Genomic DNA, 23353 nt, shown 5'->3' on the forward strand with positions numbered 1-23353 from the left:
ATTGTATGGGCTGACCACGGGGACTGAAGGGTGTAAGTTACCGTTAATATTTGCAGACATATTCCAGGAACAAGGTACATTGTACCTAAGCCGAATTCAATGAGTATGAAACAAAATTTCAAAAAAGCCACTGAAAGGTAAGCACTCAGACCACCCAGGAAGGTGCTCTCTCCCTCTCCTGCTGTCTGTTTCTTATCACTCACTTCAGTGGTAAGAGGAAGAAAGAATGTAACAGAAGCCTCAGAACTTGACTCAGCATGTTCTTTTCTTGTTCCTTTAACCACTCTTCCTCTCTCCGCATCACTCTTCCTCTCTCCGCATCCCTACTGCACCTTCAGCAACACCAACTTCTCTTTGCTCTTATCTGTCATATGGACCGAAGGTTGTCCCTGGAAATAGAAGTTAATATATTCAGCTAGGGAAGTTTTGGTCAGTAGATTTCATATTCCTCGAGAACTTCATTGATGGTAATGATGACCTGAACCACCTTGCTCAGAAGAACTCTGAGATAGCTGAGCTCAGTATGAAGGAGAACCTTGATAGATTGGTGATGTCAAGAACAGTTGGATAAGGGGTTTGTGGGGGGGGATTCCTGAGCTCAATCTTCCTTTCTAGGTAAATAAATGCATTGCACCCCCTAGAAATCCTTTTTATTTTTTCAATGTGCTGTCGCATCTCTGTGCATTTTTACAGACTGTTTCATCTGTCTGGAATACACCTTCCCTTTCCGTGCGTCTGAGAGCTTTATTCCTTCAAGACTGTGTTCAAACTTCACTTTCTTTATGACATGTTCCCAAGCTTCTCTAAGCATATTCTAAGATTGCCAGATCATGTGCCCCTGGAAGTCTGATTCTTTTTTTTTTTTTCTGGCTACAAATTTATTCAACACAAAACAATCTCCAACTTTACTGAGGTGGCTGACCACGTCCATGAGCAAATCCGCCTCTGAACTGGAACTCAGTTGCTGAACCAGCCCCAGCCTCAGCTTTCTTGTCGGCACCAGGGGGCACAGCGCTTCGTCTGTAAGTGTCTCTGTCAGCTTCCCCTCGTGTGAGTCTTGCAGGTCGCTCTCCCTCCAGACCTTTGGGCCGTGGTCTGCCAGTCTCAGGGCGGCTGTGGTGCAGAGTGGCAGGCACAATCTCAGGGGGCAGGTGGAGGTAATCACGCAGATACTGGATACCCTCGTTGGTAAGGTACCAGTAGAAATGTCTCCAGGCAAACTGTTCCTTTACGTAGCCTCGTGATTTGAGAGACTGCATGGCCTTCATGACGTGAAGATTGGGCACGTTCTTGTCTGCCGACTCAGGGTGTTTGGGCATGTGGACATCCTTCTTGGCCACCATCACTCCCTCCTTGAAAAGGAGTTCATAAATGGCAATTCGGTTCTTCTTGGGCATCAATATCTCGGCGGCTGCTACGTCCGGGGCCGGAGCTGGAAGTCTGATTCTTGGTCTCCTTTACCATATAGTGTCTGCAGCACCAGCAGAGTGACTGACTAAAAATAGGCATCAAAAGCATGATGAATAAATAAATGATCAGTCTCTCAAGAAATATCACAGTCTGGGGGTGCCTGGGTGGCTCAGTAGGTTAAGCATCTGTCTTCAGGTCCAGTTGCAATCTCAGGGTCCTGGGATCAAACCCTGGTCTGGTAGGGGCTCTATGCTCAATAGGGAGTCTGCTTCTCCATTGTCCTCTGCCCCCCACCCCATGCATTTTCTTTCTCAGATAAATAAATAAAATCTTTAAAAAAATAAAAAAGGAAAAATAAATAAATTCAAAAAAGAAAAAAAAGAAAATCACAATCTAGTGGGAGATAAGAGAAAACAAGTAGTGTATAATGCAGAAAGTTGGGCAAGGAAAAACACACAAAAAAATGTGACTTAAAGTGCTTTGGGGATTTGGAGGCTAAGAAAAATCTGAGAATAAGGCAAAGAGTCATGAAGAAAATGACATTAGATGAGATTTGACTGGGAGAGGGGGCAGTTATCACTGAGAAGGTATCTATATTATGAAGGGAGCGTAAGGGAGGATGAAAATACCTTTTTATAATTTATATCATTGACAATACTATACAGATCGGCTCTGCTATAATAGTGTTTCTTTGGTATTGAATAGTCAGAGAGGATGAGCAACATGTCGAAGAAGTTCAGGGTCAGATTTTTTTCCCCCTGGGAACAGAATCTAATAGCAGAAAGACTGAAGGATTATTGGAGTAATGTAGGGAAAAGTGGAGACTAGATTATTAAAAGTAAACTTTTCCCCACATCTTATTTTTGCCTAGTTAGGTCTGCCAACAAGGTTTTGATGGGTTAAGATATCAGGTATGGGAACATTGCTTAGAGAGAAGAAAGCTGAGGGCTTGGCTTAGAAATCAACTCAATGAGGAAGTTAAGTTGCTCTGCAGTGAGAACCTCTGGTTCCTAATCACAGCCAGGCAACTCGCAATGAGAAAGCTAAGAAGGAGAAGAAAAAACCATCTTTGTAGCAAGGCAAGCTTCTGGTATCAAACTGCTGCTGGGGCTTTGACCTTGCAATGTGGCCTGTGTGATCTGGGGATTCTGTTTTCTTGTTTGCAATGTGTGAATGATGGTTGTTACAATGAGGATTATGATAATGATCATGAATGGAGGGGATCTCCTGAGGACTAGACAAGCTAACGTGCCCAGTGGTCTGCGATGCACACAGCAGGACTCTAATATATGGGGGCTATTAGTTGTGAATGCCTGCTATGTGCCAGACATTTAAACATATGTTACCTGATAGTGTCCTCAACATTCACTTTTAACTGGTATTATGAGAACCTGTGTATATGATTCCACACTCGGCAAGTAACCGACCTAGTCTTTAAACTCTGGATGGCCTGGCAGCAAATTCTGTAACAATTCCAATATACCAGGATCCTTCACAGACATGTGACAATTGGACACCTAGAGCTTTGGTTTTCAGTTGTCCAATATGAGCCTGGATGCCAGCTTTTGGGCTTTCATTCATCTCTGAGAGAAAATGGGATATTACTTGTGAATGTGTGTACATGTATCTAACTCTGCCAACCGCCATTATCCCCATGTCCAATTTGGATAAACCAGGACCCTAAGAAGGAAGCCAGTAAAATATTTTGCTGTTTGTTTGTTTGCTTATGGTTTTGAGTGCATTTGGTTGTATTTGGTATAAATGTCTGAGCCCAGACAAATGCCAGTTAGAAATGGATCTTCTGTCCTGAGCTTAGTGCAGGAGTTCTTGAAGTTTTCAAAGCTCCTCGACATTAGTCTTGATAAGGAGTTTTGGGATTTGACACTAAAAGCAAAGGCAAAAATAAACCAGTGAGAGTACATCAAGCTAAAACACTTCTGAACAGCAAAGGAAACCATCAACAAAATGAAAAAGCAACCCAGGAGAAAATGGTAGAAACATGGTTACCAGGCACTGTAGGGTGGAAGAAATAGGGAGAGGTTGGTAAAGGGATACAAACTTTCTGCTACAAATGAATAAAGTCTAAGGCTCTAATGTAAAACGTGGCAACTATAGTTCTGATACTATACTGTATAATTGAAATTTGCTAAGAGAGTAGAACTTAAATGTTCTCACATACACAAAAAGAATATAGATATGTGAGGTGATGAACACGATAATTAACTAGACAGGAGGAATCTTTCACAGTCTCTACCTAATTGACAATATGAAGTACATTTTAAATATCTCACAATTTTGCCAATTATAGCTCAATTAAGCTTATATTTATATTTATATATAAATACAGCTGGGTAAACTCCAAGAATCTGGATGAAGTTTGTACACATTTTAAACCACATTCTACATGGTGCACACCTTTAGCTCAGACAGATATGAATGGGGCGGGGAGAACCTGTAAAGCTATAAAGAGAGCAGTAAGATGATCAGCCATTGAGATGCTAAAATACAGACCTGAATTAAATTCCAGATTCCATATAACCTTTCCAGACCCTTTGTTAGCTGTAGGATGAATGCATTGCCAAAGAGAATCCCCCTCTTAGTTTTTCCTAATCACCTAAGCCCCCAAATGATGCTGTCTGAGTGGGACTGACACTTGACATATCACATAGCTGAACTTTTTTTTTTTTTAAAGAGAGAGAGACCACTCCCCATTGGGGGCGGGGGGGTGGGAGGGGTATGGGGGGAATGGCATGGAGGGAGAAGGATGGAGAGAATCTTAATCTTAATCAGGCTCCTTGCCCAGAGTAATCTCACAACCTTGAGATCATGACCTGAGCTGAAATCAAGAGTTGGAAGCTCAACTAAGTGAGCCACCCAGGTTCCCCCACAGCAGAACTTTTTTTTTTTTAAGATTTATTTATTCATTTGACAGACAGAGATCACAAGTAGGCACAGCAGCAGGCAGAGAGAGAGGAGGAAGCAGGCTCCCCGCTGAGCAGAGAGCCTGATGAGGGGCTCGATCCCAGGACCCTGGGACCATGAATGGAAGGCAGAGGCTTAACCCACTGAGCCACCCAGGAGCCCTCACTGCTGATCTTTTTAAAACGAATATAGAAAAGGACCATAAGGTTACAAAGGAAGGAAGGAAAGGAGGAAGGAAGGGAGGGAGGGAGAGAGAGGGGAGAGAGGGGAGGAAGATGAAAGAAAAGGGAGGGAGATCAGAGGAAGAAATTATTCCTTTGCCTTGAGTGTTTAGAGCAGGAGGTCTCAAAAGTGCAGTCTCTGGAACCAGGAACCTCAGTGCCATCTGGGATCTTGTTAGAAATGCAAATTACAAATTCCCAGACACTAGCCAGACCTAAAGAATTAGAAACTGGAGAGGCAGGAGGAGGTGGACCAGGCAGCAATTTGTGTTTTAACAAGACCTCCAGACAATTCTGAAGTGCACTACAATTTAAAAATCACTGATGTAGGATATAAGCAACATGTAATTTTTTAGCTCTTGATAGTAGCTAGCGTTTCTAACATATTGGTAACTTTCAAGTTTCTTTTTTACTAAAAAGAAAAAATGTTGGTTGTAAGCAACTTAAAGATGTTGCCTAAAATTCCATTGACCTGGTTCGAATATTAAATATCCTTGCTAGATCTGCTTTATTATTCAAGGAGCACTTTCCAGAAAGAGGTATTCTTTACAAGTGACAACCTATTTTAGTGACTCCAGCTTTAGTCAGAAAATTTTTCTGTATGTCAAATTTAAATTAATCTTTTGTGATTTTAAGTGTAGTTACTTGATCTGTCATTAAAGCACATTTTATTTTTACAATTCATTTCTTAAAAAGATTTTATTTATTTATTTGAGAGAGAGAGAGATTGCGCAGGAGGAAGAGGGAGAGAGAACTTGAAGCAGATTCCACGATGAGCTCAGAGCCCAATGCAGGGCTTGATCCTACGACTAGGAAATCATGACTGCAAGTTCATGGCCTGAGCTGAAACCAAAAGTCCAGAGACTGAGCCATCCAGGTACCCCTACAACTCATATTTAAATAGGCAGACAGAGGTATAGATATTATAAGGCCAAAATTAGAAAATTTGGCCTAACTTCAGATATTCTGAAAAATTATCAGAATCTTTGCCCTAAATTATGATTTGATAGTTCTCACCATCAGCATAGGGGGAATGTGGACATATCATACAGTCTAGAATTTCATCCTGATGTCCTTTCTAATTTCTTACAAAGATATTTAGGCATTTGCAACATACATTTTCTGCGATATCTACCCACTCAGAACATTCTTCCATGATAATCATTACCCCTACCTGTGCTTTACTCTATAACCATAGTCATACCATGTTGAAGTTTTTCTCAGAGGTTGGGAATCAGATTCAAAGATGTGGGCTAGTCTCTGCTAGGAGCTGCAGGTATGTGAATACAGGAGTTATGCAGTGTAGAGAAGAGAAAGCCCAATTATTTGAAAGCAGTAGTCCAGACATGTCAAGAAAATCATATCCTGGAGAACATGGAGAGAAAGAGACAGTGAGTATGAGCAATTGCCATGGTTCCTATGGAGACTAACACCAAGCGTTTAAGTTTTGACATAATAATTTTATTATGATTCTGATCAATGATTTGATAATGATTCTAATCTTTTGTATCACCTAAAGAAACTTCTTGTTCCTGGGATCTTTGAAATGCACCTTTATTCCATCGAAAACACATTCTTTTTTTTTCTTTAAGTTTGAATGAAATTCTGTTACTAACTCAAGGTGCCTCAAGATTACAGCCAATGAAGAAATGTTCGTGGGGTGCTTGGGTTAGTCAGTTAAGCATCTGCCTTTGGCTCAGGTCATGATCCCACGGTCCTGGGATCAAGCCCTGCATCAGCCTCCCTGCTCAGCAGAAAGCCTGTTTCTCCCTCTCCTTCCATCACTCCCCCTGTTTGTGTGCGTTTGCGCGCTCTCTCTCTCTCTGAAACAAACAAACAAACAAATAAATAAATAAAAGCTTAAAAAAAAAAAGTTCCTGCTCCATTTAAGTGGCAGGAAATAAATGTGAGTGGTCCTGAAATAAATCTTAGAACTGAAATTGCTTTAGCAATGAATCTACTATTTAGTAGTGTCTGGGAAAGTTATTTGTCTTGTCCTATGCTAAAAATGAAACAAATCTGGGGCGCCTGGGTGGCTCAGTGGGTTAAAGCCTCTGCCTTCGGCTCAGGTCATGATCCCAGGGTCCTGGGATCGAGCCCCACATTGGGTTCTCTGCTTAGCGGGAAGCCTGCTTCCTCCTCTCTCTCTGCCTGCCTCTCTGCCTACTTGTGATCTCTGTCAAATAAATAAATAAATAAAACCTTTAAAAAAATAAAATAAAAATGAAACAAATCTTTAAAGAGTCCTTTTAGTTATAAAGAAAATAGCAAACATCTCATTTCTACATAATGATGAAGGTGGTTAGGAAGGAAGGATGGTAACTTTATGTTAGTCCAATGGATTTTTTTTTCCAGAACTCTCAGCAAGTGTGATGGAAGGACCATGGATTTTGACCAGAGCCACTAACTTTTGAATTTCGGTACCATCACTTACTCTCTGTTGCTTTGGATAATTTACTTTGTTTCTTGCTGCTTACTTTCTTCTGCAAAATAAGGGTGAGGATGGTTAGGTTCCCTTTGCTTGACTGTGAGGATAGCAGAAGGTCTGGATGGTCGTTGGTTCCCAGCTGGGAATCATCCCCAGCCTGCTTTCTGTGTAGCCTGTTTTCCCAGCTTCTTTGGCCTTGGGACATCATAAAAAAACAGGGAAGAGAAATCTGTAAACATGGGCCACGGAAGAAACCTTTTTCTTAGAATTCATCTTTGAATTTACTTTTAAGCTCAGGATTATTGCCACCCTGTGGATTTCTTGAGTAACGAAGCCGACCGAGAAATGAAAAGGGGGATTGTTGTTACTGTCCTTTTACTGAAATCATCATTGTGAGCGCCCTCTTCTGAGCGTTGGAGGAATGAGCACACTCAGTGTTCCATTTTGGTTTATAAAATTGAATGTGGTCCACCCTCAGGGAATGAAATCATTAATTAATCCATCCTCCTCTATAGACCTCTCTCCTCCCCAATTTAAATATAAACACTGAATCCTCAATAATTTGAATTTCAGACTGGCCAGTAGTCAATTCAGGAAGAGAATTTTAGGCCCCTGACTTCCAATTGAACATACTTCCCTCTTACACAATAAATGCTTACATCTACACTTAGCTAGTGGTTATTTTTTCATTATGTGCTTATTTTATAGATGGTAGTTAGTTGATCAATTAATTAATTTGCCATGTAGTACTATATTTACATGAGATCCTGCTCTTTTCCTGAGTGCTGCCAATGTTCTTTCTTCAGAAGCATTTTTTGTCATTCTTATTTTTTTTGGTGGAACTTTTGGACAATGGTTCAAGAGCCTGTGCCTATCCACTGAAGATCCCTTGCAAATTTCCGGTTCTGTGTATTCCGCCTGCTTTTTGAAATATCCCTCCCCATCTCGGATGCTGTGCAAATCCTATTTCTTCAGGGCACATTTCAGGTTCCTCTCATTCTTTTGAGACTTTCAGGCGACCGTGGCTAGAGCTATCTCTTTTGGGGGGGTCTATCACTGACTTGTATTTTTTTTTTTATTAAAGATTTTATTTATTTATTTAACAGAGAGAGAGATCACAAGTAGGCAGAGAGGCAGGCAGAGAGAGAGGAGGAAGCAGGCTCCCTGCTGAGCAGAGAGCCTGATGTGAGGCTCGATTCCAGGACCCTAAGATCATGACCTGAGCCAAAGGCAGAGGCTTAACCCACTGAGCCACCCAGGCACCCCAACTTGTATGTTATTTTAACATGGATATATTTTTTCTTCAGCTCGACCATGACCTCTTTGAAAGCAAAGACTCTGTCTTAATTGTGTTACCATGAGCGCTTGAATTCCCAGCATATACCTGATTAATATGTATTTCCTGAGTCACTGTGCATGTCCCTGTTTTCATTTCCCCTTCTGAAAAAAATCACATTTCCACCTTTCCAAGCAAGCAGGAAAACAAGAACAACAACAAAACCCTCTGATCTGTTGAAGATTATTGCTTTTTGTTCTACTGGTTTTCTGTCAGCCCAGGTCTTCATTTGTGCACATGTGTGTATGAGACAGGCAAGAAAGCAAGCATGGAGGTAGGCTTTGACTTCGCCCACAACTTCTAGTTCACAGCAATTTATCTATGTGTTGGGATCTGTATTCAAGTTGCTTTCTCTCATAATGGTTTTGTTTTCTGCTTCTCTGAGGCAACTGATGGTATCACTTTAAAAGAAATTCTCAGGTTGAGGTTTTGAGAACTAAATGTTATCCAAACATGTTTGAAGACTGATTTGTGGTTTTGAAATCTTTTTTTTTTTTTTTTTTTTTAGATTTTATTTCTTTATTTGACAGAAAGAGAGGAGAAATAGGCACCCTGCTGAGCAGGGAGCCGGATGATGTGGGACTCCAACCCAGGATCTGAGATTATGACCTGAGCCAAACTCAGATGCTTAACCAACTGAGCAACCCATGCTCCCCTGTGGTTATAGAATTCTCAACTTTCCCGCTCTCCCCTCATTTCCAAGGTTCAAATCTTAAAGTTTGCTGTTCCTTTTTCTGAGGAGAGGAGTGATTTATTGTTGTTGTTGCTTTAATTTGTTCCGCCTCACAATGAGAGGGTAGTTTTTATGTACCAGGTGCATGTGTGTGGAGGGGTTCACTTCCATTAATTACACTCCAGCTTCAATAATGATTTTTCATTAGGAAGGAACTTGAGTGAGTACTCGTTTTGTGTCTGGTGTTTTTTCTCAAGGGCTGTTATCTGGTTGGACAGAGAGCCTTAGGGCAGCTCTCAACTTCAGGCTTTACTTCCTTCTGTGGATTACTGCTTTTGCTTAATTTTGTTAAAGCTATGAGCATTTCCTTTTATTTTTGCCAGCTCAGGAATGCACTGAAAAAGTTTTTTTCAGATTATATTTAAAATTCCTAGTTCTGAGAATTGGGATTGTTGCTCTCCATGTACACAATGATAGTTCATTAATTTATAAATTTCACAGAGCAATCCTATTCTGATTTTGGATTGAGGTTTCACTAAGTTTATAGAAAAATTCAGGAAGACTTAATAACTTTATAGTAATTTATTCTTCTCATTCCTAAACATAGTTTATTATTCCATTTATTTACATCTTTATTATGTCCTTCAGTAACATTTTATGTTTTTCTTTTAAAGCTTTTACACTAAGGTTTTATAGTTGTTTCCTTTTCAAACTTGCCTTTTCAATTAGTCACTGCCATATAAACAGCTAATCCTTCCATGGCACTTACTATGTGCCAGGCATTATTTTAAATCCTTTAGTGATCTTTTCCCTGGCAAATTTGTTTCCTCCCTTGAATTTTCCTGTCATTTGATTTCTCTTGCATTTCAAGGAAAGACAATTATATCACCTATGGTTATTTGACTCCTTCCTTGCTTTCTTTTCAATATCTGTTCCTTTTATTTGTTTAATCCTTTTTATTGCTGTTTTATTTGACACCTCTCTTTAACGAAATTGTTTTTCCCCTGGGTGTTTCACTCATCTTGATTGTAGGATTCTATTTGCATTTGAGAATTCCTCTTTTCCTGCCTGCAGACAGATTCAGGGTTGCCTGCCTCCAGTGTTGGAGTAGAGACAATTGGAATCTGCCAGTAAACAATCTTCCTGTTATTCCTATGGGGATTTTCGCTATTCCTTTTTTTTTTTTTAAAGATTTTATTTATTTATTTATTTGACAGAGAGAAATCACAAGTAGATGGAGAGGCAGGCAGAGAGAGAGAGAGAGGGAAGCAGGCTCTCCGCTGAGCAGAGAGCCCGATGCGGGAGTCGATCCCAGCACTCTGAGATCATGACCTGAGCTGAAGGCAGCGGCTTAACCCACTGAGCCACCCAGGTGCCCCTTCGCTATTCCTTTTGAGAGCTGCCAGCCACCTGGAACCTGTAAGGCTGTGACCCGGTTATTCACACTGGCTTCTTGAGTCTGGAAGTGGATGCTTGTGTGTGTGTGTGTGTGTGTGTGTGTGTGTGTGTGCACATACACGCACAGGTGTGGTAACAGAGCCAGCCTGCCAGACAGCTTTACATTCCTTCTCTATGTAGTCACCCTAATGGTTGTCTTTGGCTCCCTTTTCTTCTTTATTTTTATTAATTAAGAGTTAGAAAAGTCTTTATAACTAATCTCACCCAGATCCGCCATTTTATGTGCTGTCTTTGTACCGAAATTCCTTCCACAATTCAATCCTGTCTGATTTCTATCCTTTAGACATAGACAAACATCTCAGCTATCCTGATAACATTCTTTCTTTTTTTCCAGTATCGTTAAGGATTTATTCCTTACTTTTAAGTTAATTTTCCAAGACTTGTTGTGAGGTGAAGTTTGTTGCATTTGCCCATTGTGGTACCAATGCCTACTTACTCATTATTAATAACCATTTATTCATTGTAATTCTCATTTCTAGCTATTTCTTGTTGGCTCAGCTGTTAGAAAACCACACTTAATACCAGTAATGAAAGGATATTTGTATCCAACAATCTCTGATCAATTGATCAGGGAAACACTGGACTGAGTAAAACTGAATAATTATCATAGGTCATTCTATATACATTGAGATCATCTTACACTTTCCGAAACACTTATATAGCTCACCAAATTCTCTCCACAAGTCTTATTTAAACATTATAATATCAAATTGAGAAAATCACGCTTGAGGATTACCTGAACTTCACACTATTAGTACACAGCAGAGTAAACTTAATGCCCACTCTAACACAGCTATTGAAAGCGCAAAGTCGGGGTGCCTGGGTGGCTCAGCGGGTTAAGCCTCTGCCTTCGGCTCAGGTCATGATCTGAGGGTCTTGGGATCAAGCCCCAAATCAGGCTCTCTGCTCAGCAGGGAGCCTGCTTCCCCTCCCCCTTCTCTCTGCCTGCCTTTCTGCCTACTTGTGATCTCTGTCTGTCAAATAAATAAATAAAATCTTAAAAAAAAAAGGCACAAAATCTCCATCAAGACAGTCTGGGTTCAAACTTCACCTCAATTATAGAGGAGTTGCATCACCTTTGGATTTCCCCATCTCTTAGTTTCTCGTCTGCAAAATGTTATTAATTTTAGTACTAGCCTCAAAGTATTTTAGTGAGGATTAGATTGAAAGAGCTCAGAACTGTCCCAAGCACATAATTGGTACTCAATAAATCATCATGTTGTTATTATGATTGTTATTAGAATTTTGAACTCATATCCACCATCTTTTACTACTTTTTTTTTTTTTTTTTTGAGAGAAAGAGAGGGTGTGCACATGTGCACAGGGGCAGGGGGAGGGACAAAGGGAGGAGGAGAGAGATACCTAAGCAGGCTACATGCCCAGCGCAGAGTCTGACATGGGGCTTTATCTCACAATGCTGAGATCATGACTTGAGCCAAAATCAAGAGTCAGATGCGTAACTGACTGAGTCACCAAGACACCCCAAGACTAATTTTAAAGTTCCTTTTGAATTTAGGGATAAGGTCAGAAAGAAAAAAAGAGAACGCTCCAAAAGGGCAAATATACACACAGTATATAAGTACTGTCTAACCATTTGCAGTGCTAGCTTAATCTGGTGCTTCTAGGTTCTAGGCAATATAAAATGTACCAGAGAAACTATATAGAACAAGTCAGATTCTCTTATCTCTCATGGAGCTTACATACCAAAAGAGAAAGCAAGTGATTAAAAAAATATAATTATACTAGGGGCACCTGGCTGGCTCAGCTGGAAGAGCATGAAACTCTTGAACATCCCGACTCTTGATTTTGGCTCAGGTCAAGACCTTAGGACCTGAGTTAAAGCCCCTCGTTGGGTGTAGAGATTACTTACAAATAAAATCTTTTAAAAAAATGATTTTGCTAAAACAAAAGCATTACAATTGTACTAAGGGCTTTAATGCATGAAATCATTTGAGAATGTACCACTCAAAAGACTTAAATACTCATGGTCAATTACAGTGACTAGAATGTTATCTTCCCAAAGTCATGTCTGGAAAATAATTGCCCCCCCCCCGCTTTTTAAAAATGATTTATTTATTTATTTGAGAGAAAAAGAAAATGGATAGGGGGAGGGGCAGAGGGAGAGTTAGAGAGAGAAGCCCCGGCAGACTCCTCCTTGAGCATGGAACTCAACATGGGGTTGATCCCATGACCTACAGATCATGACCTTCGTTGAAATGAAGAGTTGGAGGCTCAACTGACTGCACCACCCCGATGTCCCAGTAATTGCCTTTTAAACTGTTGGAAAACGTTACAAAAGAACACCCATGGTTTCTACTATAAGAATCAAAAGCAAAACTTTACCATTTTTATCTTTTACAAAATGAAACAAAGTATCTGACAGTGACAGGTAAGAAGATCAGGTCTTTGGACACATGGTCTCTATTGCAAAGAGAAGGATAGGTCTTCTGTTTGTTTTTGTTGTTGCAAGGTTCCAGAGGGAGGTGAACGAAATGGAACAAATATGCATCAGTTGGTTCATGGGCTGCAAGTAGTATGCTAGGAAACTGCTATGTTCTGGGGGCTTGTGTCCCCTCAAATTTGTATCTTGAAATCCTAATCCCAAAGGTGATGGTATGAGGAGATGGGGCCTTAGGGAGATGCTAAGGTCATGCGGATGGAGCCTTTGTGGATGGGAACAGAGTTCTTATGATACATCCCTCGGAGATCCCTCAGCTTTTCCCCCTTCACCATATGAGCACACAGGGAGAGGCAGTCTGCAGTCCGCCAGAAGGCCTTTGCCCAACCATGCTGACACCCCGATGTTGGACTTCCAGCCTCCAGAATTGTGAAAAATAGATTTCTGTTGTCCATAAGTCATCCAGTCTGTGGTATTTTGTTATATCGGTCTGAATGGTCTAAGACAAATCAAAAATTTAAACTTCCTGTGTATTGTGTGTATTGATCAGAGATCATTGAATATAAAAATTCTTCCATTACTTATGTCATTACTCTGTGTTTTATTCCGGGATGAGCCAATAAGAAATAGCTTCCAGGGGCGCCTGGGTGGCTCAGTGGGTTAAGCCACTGCCTTCGGCTCAGGTCATGATCTCAGGGTCCTGGGATCGAGTCCCGCATCAGGCTCTCTGCTCCACAGGGAGCCTGCTTCCTCCTCTCTCTCTCTGCCTGCCTCTCTGCCTACTTGTGATCTCTCTCTGTCAAATAAAAAAATAAAATCTTTAAAAAAAAAAAAAAAGAAATAGCTTCCAGGTTTCAAACATTTTTTAGTATAAACATATAGATAAATAACATAATAATATACAACTATTTCTATATATTTACATATTGATATAAATAATATATAAGTATATTAATAAATTGGTGTATATTAAGATATAAATATATAATAATTAATTGTAAATATTTAAATTTATGTTAATATTTGTGCAATAAATATACTTTGTAATTAATATATAAATAATATATAAAATTATCAGGTATACACTGACTGCTCACCATGTCCTAGGCACATTTCTAGGCATCTGGGGGCATATCAGTGAGCAAAATGGGCAAAGATTTCTGACTTCGGGTACTTTAAATAAGTCAGCAGAAAGTATCCTCTGTTCTCTACCCACCCTGCCTGTGGAGAGAGATGAGGGAGGAGCAGGACCCTGCTACTGATGACAGAACTGAGGGCAGACTAAAGGCACCTGAGCTCCAGTCAAGGCAAGGAACCATGGAAATGGTCCTTGTGGGAGGCCGCAGTAAGGCTTGTGAGGAGGACCAAACCAGACCTTGACTTGTACCTCCTTTAAAGTCTGAATAACCTAACAAAAGGTTTAGGACGGGCAAAGTTGAGTAGCACTGAGAAAGGGTCTGTACTATGTGTTGTGCGCTCACCTAGGTGATTTCCCACACGCTTGCTAAACAAATGAGAACCATTCTGTTGGGGTCAAAAATTTGTTGCTGGTCCTTGCTGCCCTAGTACAGCCCATAAATTACTTTTAGGTTTGCTGTATCAATACAGAACAATTGTACTGGCATCAGCCATTGGGCGTCACGAGTTCTGCTTATAGTTAAATGTGAAACTTATTATGGGAACTCATGGTTGTTTAACTAGGCACAGGTGTATTGCTTCTCCTATTATCACTATATATATGGCCTTAGTGCTTTGAATAAACTTAGCGCTGTTGGGCATCCTCCTCAGTGTTCCTCCTGCCCCCATCTCACTGCTTCTCGAGTTCTTTTCTTCATCTTCTTACCCTCACATTCCTGGTAGATCTGTCGCGCCAGCCGCGACAGGTCCTCTTGTTTGTCTCAGTGAGGTTTGCTGGCCTGAACTATTTTTACAGTTCACAGTAATGAACAAGGCAGTGTGGCTCCCTTGCGGCCAGGCATATTGTTCCAGCAGTCGCTGACTGTGCTGATCATCAGGGGGCATTTCTATCTCTGGGCAGAATGTTCAGGGCATGTGGAGAGAAGGGTGACCTTTCCAGAGTCATGAGGCAGAATAAAGGGTTTTGAAGCCAGTACCATGGATGCAGAAAGGAAAGATTGTTAAGGAAACATTCCTAGAAGACAGAGTGAGATTTGGTGGCTGTAGATGGCATTACAACAGTCATCCGGGATTCTGCCCCTAATGGTTTTGCAACGGGGGTCGGACTAAGGAGTTTATATGAAAAGAACAGTGGTCTAAAGAAAAGCACATTACCTTAGAGCAGTCTCTAACACACATTAAGAAGCAAAGTCAGAACACAAGGTGAAAATACGTGTGTTGATAGAATTACCCATGATAATCTTGTAAATGCCTCAAGTTAAAGTACTTTACACCTGTTTTCATTTTTACAACTATATATCAGGTCCTGTAAGCCCTTCTTAGTCAATGTTTTTTGTGCCTTTAGTTAATTCTTCAATCTGTCTCTCAAGGATTTTGACAAATCCATCACCACTGGTATGTCTGGCCACAGGAAACATACTTTCTTCTCCTCTTTCTGTCACAGAAATCCTTCAAATCTATCCCACAAATTTCCTTACATTTGTTAATATACATTGACTCTCTTCAGCTGGGTTGTACTTAGTACAAGTGATGATCAGTGTATAATACAATATTTTGATAAACTAAATGTGTGTATGGAAAGTTTTCTTTGCAACATTGGAAATTATCTGTGTAAGCACTAGGTAATACAGGACTGTTTGGTATAAACTAGATTGGAAGTATGGAGATTTAAGTGAGGCCTCTGACTCTCTTTATCTCTTTTTCTCTCAAAAAGGTTGAGCCCTGGGGCTGGGTGGCTCAGTGGGTTAAAGCCTCTGCCCTCGGCTCGGGTCATGGTCCCAGAGTCCTAGGATCGAGCAGTCAGGCTGTCTGCTCAGCGGGGAGTCTGCTTCCTCCTCTCTGCCTGCCTCTGCCTGCTTGTGATTTCTGTCTGTCAGATAAATAAATAAAATCTTTAAAAAAAAAAAAAAAGGCTGAGCCCAAGAGGGGACCCTCATGTACTAACGGACCTAGCCAAATGATAAGGAGAAAATGACCAGTCTGCCTTAAGGGAATAAGCCTAGGTAGGATTTACTCCAGGAAACAGATGAACAAGAAAGTGCATTCTCATGGTATTGCCCAGTTAATACCCTGATATTTTTGTTTCTGAACAAGCGATTAGTAAATCTTTTCCTTTCCTGAGAGGGAACAGAAAGGGAGGTGGGCAGAGGATGGGAGGAAGAACTGGAAACATGGGAACAAGAACACAAGGGTATAGCGAAGGGTAAGCAAGCCTCTCTCCCCATAAACCCTCATTACACAGTACTATAGTTACAAAATGAACCCAAAGTTTATAATGAAAAACACCAAAGAAAAAAATGCCTCCTATTATTAATTTTTCAAAGAGAAGCTTCCATGCCTTATAAACTAAAATGTAAAAAAGAAAAAAGAAAAAAACACACAAAAACCAAGAAGACCCCAAATTCCAAATTACTCTCCTCTGCAAGTTCCTTTCCTGCTCATCTTATCCAAGTCAACCAGATACCTAGTGGCTTCTACTTTCCTTTCGTTGTAACTGAGCTTGAGCCGTCTGTCACTTGAATAATTATCGATGCTTAAATCTCTAAAGTTAAAAAAAATCACCTCTCGCTGTCCACCCAGAGTGGCTCATATGTTTTATTTTTTGAAGAAAAAAAATAATAGCACATAAAAAAATTACAAAAATGCTCTATACTCAAGTTTAGAACTTGCCTTGAGCAGTAACATTTAATGAGGAGAAGCAATATTCCCTTATTATTATTGCCAGCCACAGAGGTAGGAAAATGGGGGAAAAAATATTGTTTTCAGCTTAGACTATCAATTTCTACCACATGTGCATAGTCCACAAATCACGAGCTAAAAATCAACGAGAAGGGGGCACCTGGGTGGCTCAGTGGGTTAAGCCACTGCCTTCGGCTCAGGTCATGATCTCAGGGTCCTGGGATCGAGTCCCGCATCGGGCTCTCTGCTCAGCAGGGAGCCTGCTTCCCTCTCTCTCTCTCTGCCTGCCTCTCCATCTACTTGTGATTTCTCTCTGTCAAATAAATAAATAAAATTTAAAAAAAAAAAATCAACGAGAAGGAATCTCTCCTTTAAGAAGTTAGCAGTAATCTTATGCTTTATCTATATATTATCTCTCAGGGAGTAGAATGCAAAACTGTCTTCTTTAACACTTTAGAGACATTGCCTTCTTTGTAGACATTGCCTACATTGATTTAAGAAATTACTCTTCTGGGGCGTCTGGGTGGCTCAGTCATTAGGTGTCTGCCTTTGGTTTAGGTCATGATCCCAGGGTCCTGGGATTGAGCTCCGCATCGGGCTCCTTGCTCTGAGGAAAGCCTGTTCTCCTTCTCCCACTCTCCCTGCTTGTGTTCCCTCTCTGTCTCTCTGTCTCTCTATGTCAAGTAAATAAATAAAATCTTAAAAAGAAAGAAAGAAAGAAAGAAATTCCTCTTTCTATTAGTTTCTGAGAAACCTCTGAATTTCCATTTCCTTTTTGAATCTCTTGTTGCTAGCATCACAATATTAAATGGGATCTGAATCCCTCCACAGTATTATTCTTTAAGATTTATATATTTATTTTAGACAGAGAGAGAGAGAGAGAGCATGTAAGCAAGAGGGAGAGACAGGGGGAGAAGAGAATCCCACGCAGAGCCCCACAAGGGGGCTTGATCCCATGATCCTGAGATCATGACCTGAGAGGAGATGTAGAGTCAGACAATTAAGCCACTGAGCCCCCAGGCACCCCAAAGTATATTTTAAAATAGGATTCCCTTATATGTAATAGGGAAATCGAAGCAACCTTAGATTTCACTCAAGCCTTCTGCTTTGAAGATGCAAGTCTTCTGCTTCGAAGACGTAAGTCTTCGTCTCCAGCAGGAACCCCAAAACAGTTAGCCCTATATTACTGTGTCTGTCACTGTTATTTCCTAGTGAAATTCTTCAGGCTTATGAATGCTGTCCCCTAGAGGAGGCTCCTTTATTGCCCCCAAAGTTACTTCAGCTGGAGAATTACTCTTATGTTATGATTTTTAACTAACTTTTTTGGAGGAATAATTTATATACAGTGTAGTGCATAGATATTAATTCTATAGCCTGGGAAAATTTTACTTACAAATACGCTTGTAGAACGACCTCTCCAGTCAAGCTAGAGGACTTGTCAGTTGATTCTTCAATTAAGCTCTTGATTTGGAGGAAAGTGAGTGCGCTCTAGGTCTAGGTGAAAAACAGTAGATCCTGTTCTGTAAGCTCTGTCCTTTCCCAGCCAAGGTTTCTTGTAGCTTCTGACTTCTTCAGGTGGTGAGTAAATTGTAGTACCTCAGGAGCAGGAGCAATATTTCTGCTCCAACTCCTACTCTGAAGAAGTGGACTAGGTTTCTAGTGTTTGCTTTTCTTCTTCTTCTTCTTCTTTTTTCTTTTTCCAGATTTACCTCTATTTTTTTCTCAAGTATATCTAATTGAATTATTTTAATTACATTTCCATGATGATTAATGAAGATGAGCATCCTTTCTTATGTTCTGGTCCATTTGGAATTAGTTTTTCATGAAGTGTCTGTTCAAATAATTATTATTATACAGAGATTTTCACTTTTCCTACTGAGTTGAAGGAGTTTTCTTTAACTTCTGGATACAAGCCCTTCTCAAAGACTTGCATTGCAAATATCTTTATTTTTTGTTTTGTAATTAGCAGTTGTGGCCCTGTCAACTAGTTGACCAATTATCCCTAACTAGATGTTGTTCTTTCATGTTCTCCTTTAAAACATAAATCTTTAAATCAGCTTTATCAATCTAAATTTTATCATAAAATGATGACATTAAAATTAATATCTGAGAATAATTTTTCTAGAATTTTTATTTTAATAGGAAGAAAGTGAAGTAAATTCATTTTAAAACATTGATGTTTTATGATTTTGCAATATTTTTAAACATTTCACAATTTTTTTCTGACTACAGTAACCAAAAGTCTGTATACAATTCCCAAAGGGCCATTATGGTCACTTAGCCATTTTTAAATGAGAGACAGAGCACAGTTAACCAGCCTTTGTATCCAAGGAAGCACTCAGATAGGGAAAAACACCCCCAAATTCTATACTGAGACCTATTTCAAACTGTCCTAAAGATATATGGCTCATGGAAAGAAAACATTCTAGGGAGTTAAGATCCAAGTCTTCCTTCTCATTTTTCTTCCATAATGAGTGATATGAATGTAGAAGAATAATGAAAACACTCTGGAATTTACTTCACTTTCTTCATATTAAAAATAAAAATTCTATAAAAATTATTTTCAGATATTAATTTTAATGTCATCATTTTATGATAAAATTTAGATTGATAAAGCTGATTTAAAGGTTTATGTTTTAAAGGAGAAAATGAAAGAACAACATCTAGTTAGGGATAACTGGTTTTACTATATCATAGGCACTTTTATTGATACACATGAGAATCGATATGTTTTTATGAGCACAAGTGGTAGGAATCAGTTTAGAAAACACGTGTTTGATATCCATGGACAAAGCACGGTGTTCTTTCTGACATTTGCACAGCAGATGGTGCCCTTGGAGGAGGAGCATTACAGGAGATGGAAGTCTGAAGATTCAGATTTGAAAGGGAAGGTTTTCATCCCGAGAAAAGTTTCCATTCCTACCCCCACTCAAAAGCTTTTCCTTGGACTTAAGGGCTCTTTGAAATTGGTCTTGGTTACACAGGATGTTATGTTAGGCTGCTGACTTCCTTCTCCTTCTATTCTTGGATCTACATATTCCCTTTATAGCGATGGTTGTTAACTAAACAGCCCTTACCTTTTTCTAAAATACAATTCAAATAATCTTTTTATTCAAATTGTGTTGCATTCAGGTCAAAGGACCACAGTCCAGTTATTGGGCCCTTTCTTTCAAAACATGAGGTGGAGGGTGCCTGGCTGGCTCAGTCCAAAGAGCATGTGACTCTTGATCTGGGGGGTGCATTTGAGCCCCACACTGGATGTAGAGATTAAATACATACATACATATGTATGTTAAAAAGTGAGGTCTTTCAAGACATGTCTCCAAAGGCAAAGGAAACAAAAGCAAAAATGAACTTTTGGGACTTCATTAAAACCAAAAGCTTCTTCACAGAAAAGGAAAGAGTCAACATAGCAAAGAGGCAACCCACGGAATAGGAGAAGATATTTGCAAACTCAACACACAAAACAGACAATCATATAAAAAAATGGGCAGAAGATATGGACACTTCTCCAATGAAGACATACAAATGGCTATCAGACACATGAAAAAATGTTCATCATCACTAGCCATCAGGGAGATTCAAATTAAAACCACATTGAGATATCACCTTACACCAGTTAGAATGGCCAAAATTAGCAAAACAGGAAACAACATGTGTTGGAGAGGATGTGGAGAAAGGGGAACCCTTTTACACTGTTGGTGGGAATGCAAGTTGGTGCTGCCTCTTTGGAGAACAGTGTGGAGATTCCTCAAGAAATTAAAAATAGAGCTTCCCTATGTCCCTGCAATTGCTACTGGGTATTTACCCCAAAGATACAAATGTGGTGAAAAGAAGGGCCATCTGTAGCCCAGTGTTTATAGCAGCAATGGCCACGGTGGCCAAACTGTGGAAAGAACCAAGATGCCCTTCAACGAAAGAATGGATAAGGAAGATGTGGTCCATATACACTATGGAGTATTATGCCTCCATCAGAGAGGATGAATACCCAACTTTTTTATCAACATGGACGGGACTGGAAGAGATTATGCTGAGTGAAATAAGTCAAGCAGAGAGAGTCAATTATCATGTAGTTTCACTTATTTATGGAGCATAACAAATAACAAGGAGGACATAGGGAGTTAGAGAGGAGAAGGGAGATGAGGGAAATTGGAAGGGGAGGTGAATCATGAGAGACTATGCACTCTGAAAAACAATCTAAGGGTTTTGAAGGGGTGGGTAGTGGGAGGTTAGGGAAGCCAGGTGGTGGGTATTATGGAGGGCACATATTGCATGGAGCACTGGGTGTGGTTCATAAACAATGAATTCTGTTATGCTGAAAAGAAATTAATAATTTTTTAAAAAGTGAGGTCTTTTTTTTTTTTCCCCCAGACTTTGGATAGTCTGAACTATCTCTTAGGAAAGCTGTAGAGATTTCTATAGGAAGAGAAGCAAATTTAACAAAACACAAATATCTTGGATTGTTTTTCTCTTTTTACTGTAGTGTTACCATATATCTTTGGACAGATCTGAGCTCCGGTCTCCTTACACACTAGATGGGGAACATTTCAGCAAGCTTTTGTAGTTTTTACAAGGCCTAAGTGAGCTAGCAGGGCTTGCACATAGTAGCTACTTCAGAAATGCTAGTTTTCTTTCCTTTACTATTTTCCGGCTTATCTTATGTTCATGTTTGAGGAATTCAGGTACCCGTTACAACCAGAATAAGAGCTAAGATGCTTAGGCTTTTGAAATTGGACTGCCTCCAGTTCTGCAAACCCTTAGGTGTGTGACATTTGCAGGCAAATGAGAACAATAATAGGACATACTTAAGATATTTGGTAGTGATTGCACGAGCTAAGCTTATTCAGCCCTTTGCGCGCTGCATACCTCTTGTTAATGCTTAATAAATGTTGTCATTTCAATCAGCAAGGAAAATGAAAGGTTAGAAATGGATATTTGTATGAAACTGTAAGAAATCCATAGGAATTCACTGAAAGGGCCACATCAATATAAGAATGCAGAATTTAACAAAAGGCAGTGGTGAAACCGCAATGTGGCATTGCTCCATGTTTATAAAAACTGTTGCTCAGTTACCTGCTGGGCCTACTTTTGTGAGACTGTAAAGATACTGCAATGTTCATATGGTCTCTGATCTCTGAGGCTGCTCTGGTCACCCCAGCAGTTGTCCCTGTGTCCCACGACCAGCTACCCGCCTCTCCCAATACGATATAACACTTCTGGACACTCTCCTGTTTAATAATTTCTGCCTTACCTTATATACAAGTTAGGATAGAAGGACAGTTGGCTGTGTAGGGACCAAGGGCAGGTCACCCCAAGAAGAAAATTACTGGCATGAAGATTATTTTTGAGTTAAAAAGCAACCAAATCAGCCGATTCTGGGAAAACTCGTTACCTTCCCCTCAACTGTCTAAGAAAAATTGAGCTAGGGGGCTTGCCCCCAAAAGAGAGTTATCACCCAAGATACCTACATAACTAAGTCTAGAAGACACAGAAGAACCTAACAAGGCCAGTTTGATGTAAGTCCTCTAGATGCCATTGTTTCTGAATGGCACATACATTGGTTTTCCAATTGTTACTCTTTATAATCTTCCTGGAAATTGATGCTGTCCCTTTGAAGTTTCAGATGCCTACACCCTCCTTAGTTCAGAATGACAGAGAGATCTCATTGTGCCTGTCTTTGCAATTCTCATGTCTGTGGAGATTCCCCATGTGTGGAAAGTAACATTTTATTTTCTCCTGTTGATTTGACTCACTTTGATAGAGGACTTTATCTCAATTTTGATAATCTGTACTTTCTGATTAAATTTTTTTATAGCTTATCTTTAATTCAGAGAAAGGACACTTTAAGGAAAGCATCCTGTGATGTGAACAGAAACTATTCCCTTAAGCAGTAAGGACTGCCCTGATGCCAGGAAGACCTTGCATGCTTGACCCCAAGACAGTGATTGACTTGACAATACTGCCCACATGCATGTCTACTGTCCTTTGTCCTACATTTGCCTTGTAAACCAAAAAGTAGGTTTACCCCTTTGGAGATAGTCTTTGAGACATTAGCCTTAGTCTTCCCGGTGTCAGCCTCCCTGAAATAATTTCCTTTCTTGTTTTATCACCACTCCTTTCTCTGCCTTGGGATTTGATCAGTGACAAGTGTCCAAACCTGATCTGTTCAGAACATCTGCAGCTAGGTGCCCTTGCATCCTTGGGCCCCAGTGACAATCTTGGGTTGATTCTTAGTTCAGCTAGTAGGACTTGGAAGGGCAGAGGAAACTCTTCCTCCACAGCAGCTGCAAAGTTCTCTCCTTTAGGAGGATAGCTCTGATTCTGCTCTGTTGTGCCAATACCACCCTAACCCTCAAAACGTTGTCTTTATTGCCTTGGGTCACATCATGGTTTCAACTCTCTTCTTGACTCTCTTACCTGTCAATCCCCCACCCACCAATCCCCACCCCACACCTACCTTTTATACTGTTAGAGGATCTGTAGATGGGAGGTCATCCTCTCTTTCATCCATCTGTTAACACCAAAAAAGAATTCATACGTTCTAAGAAATACCATGTCACTATCATCATCTTTCTCATCATTAATGTTTGTTGATCATTTCTGGTAAGCCAGGACAAGCACTTTATGTGGGTCATTTTCCTCAGTTCTCACAAAAAACAATTTAAGCTAATTACTCCTATTTCTCTTTTAT

General features: G+C 40.1%; 1 pseudogene across 1 annotated transcript; it reads right to left on the reverse strand.

Moving 5' to 3' along the window:
* Nucleotides 1-853: 853 nt before the first annotated feature.
* On the reverse strand, nucleotides 854-1445 carry LOC309868488 (small ribosomal subunit protein eS10 pseudogene; annotated as a pseudogene). The gene has a single exon. The product of its transcript is annotated as a small ribosomal subunit protein eS10 pseudogene (transcript).
* Between the last annotated feature and the right edge of the window lie 21908 nt (nucleotides 1446-23353).

The sequence above is a fragment of the Mustela nivalis genome (assembly GCF_964662115.1).
Source record: "Mustela nivalis genome assembly, chromosome: 7".
Lineage (NCBI taxonomy): Eukaryota > Metazoa > Chordata > Mammalia > Carnivora > Mustelidae > Mustela > Mustela nivalis.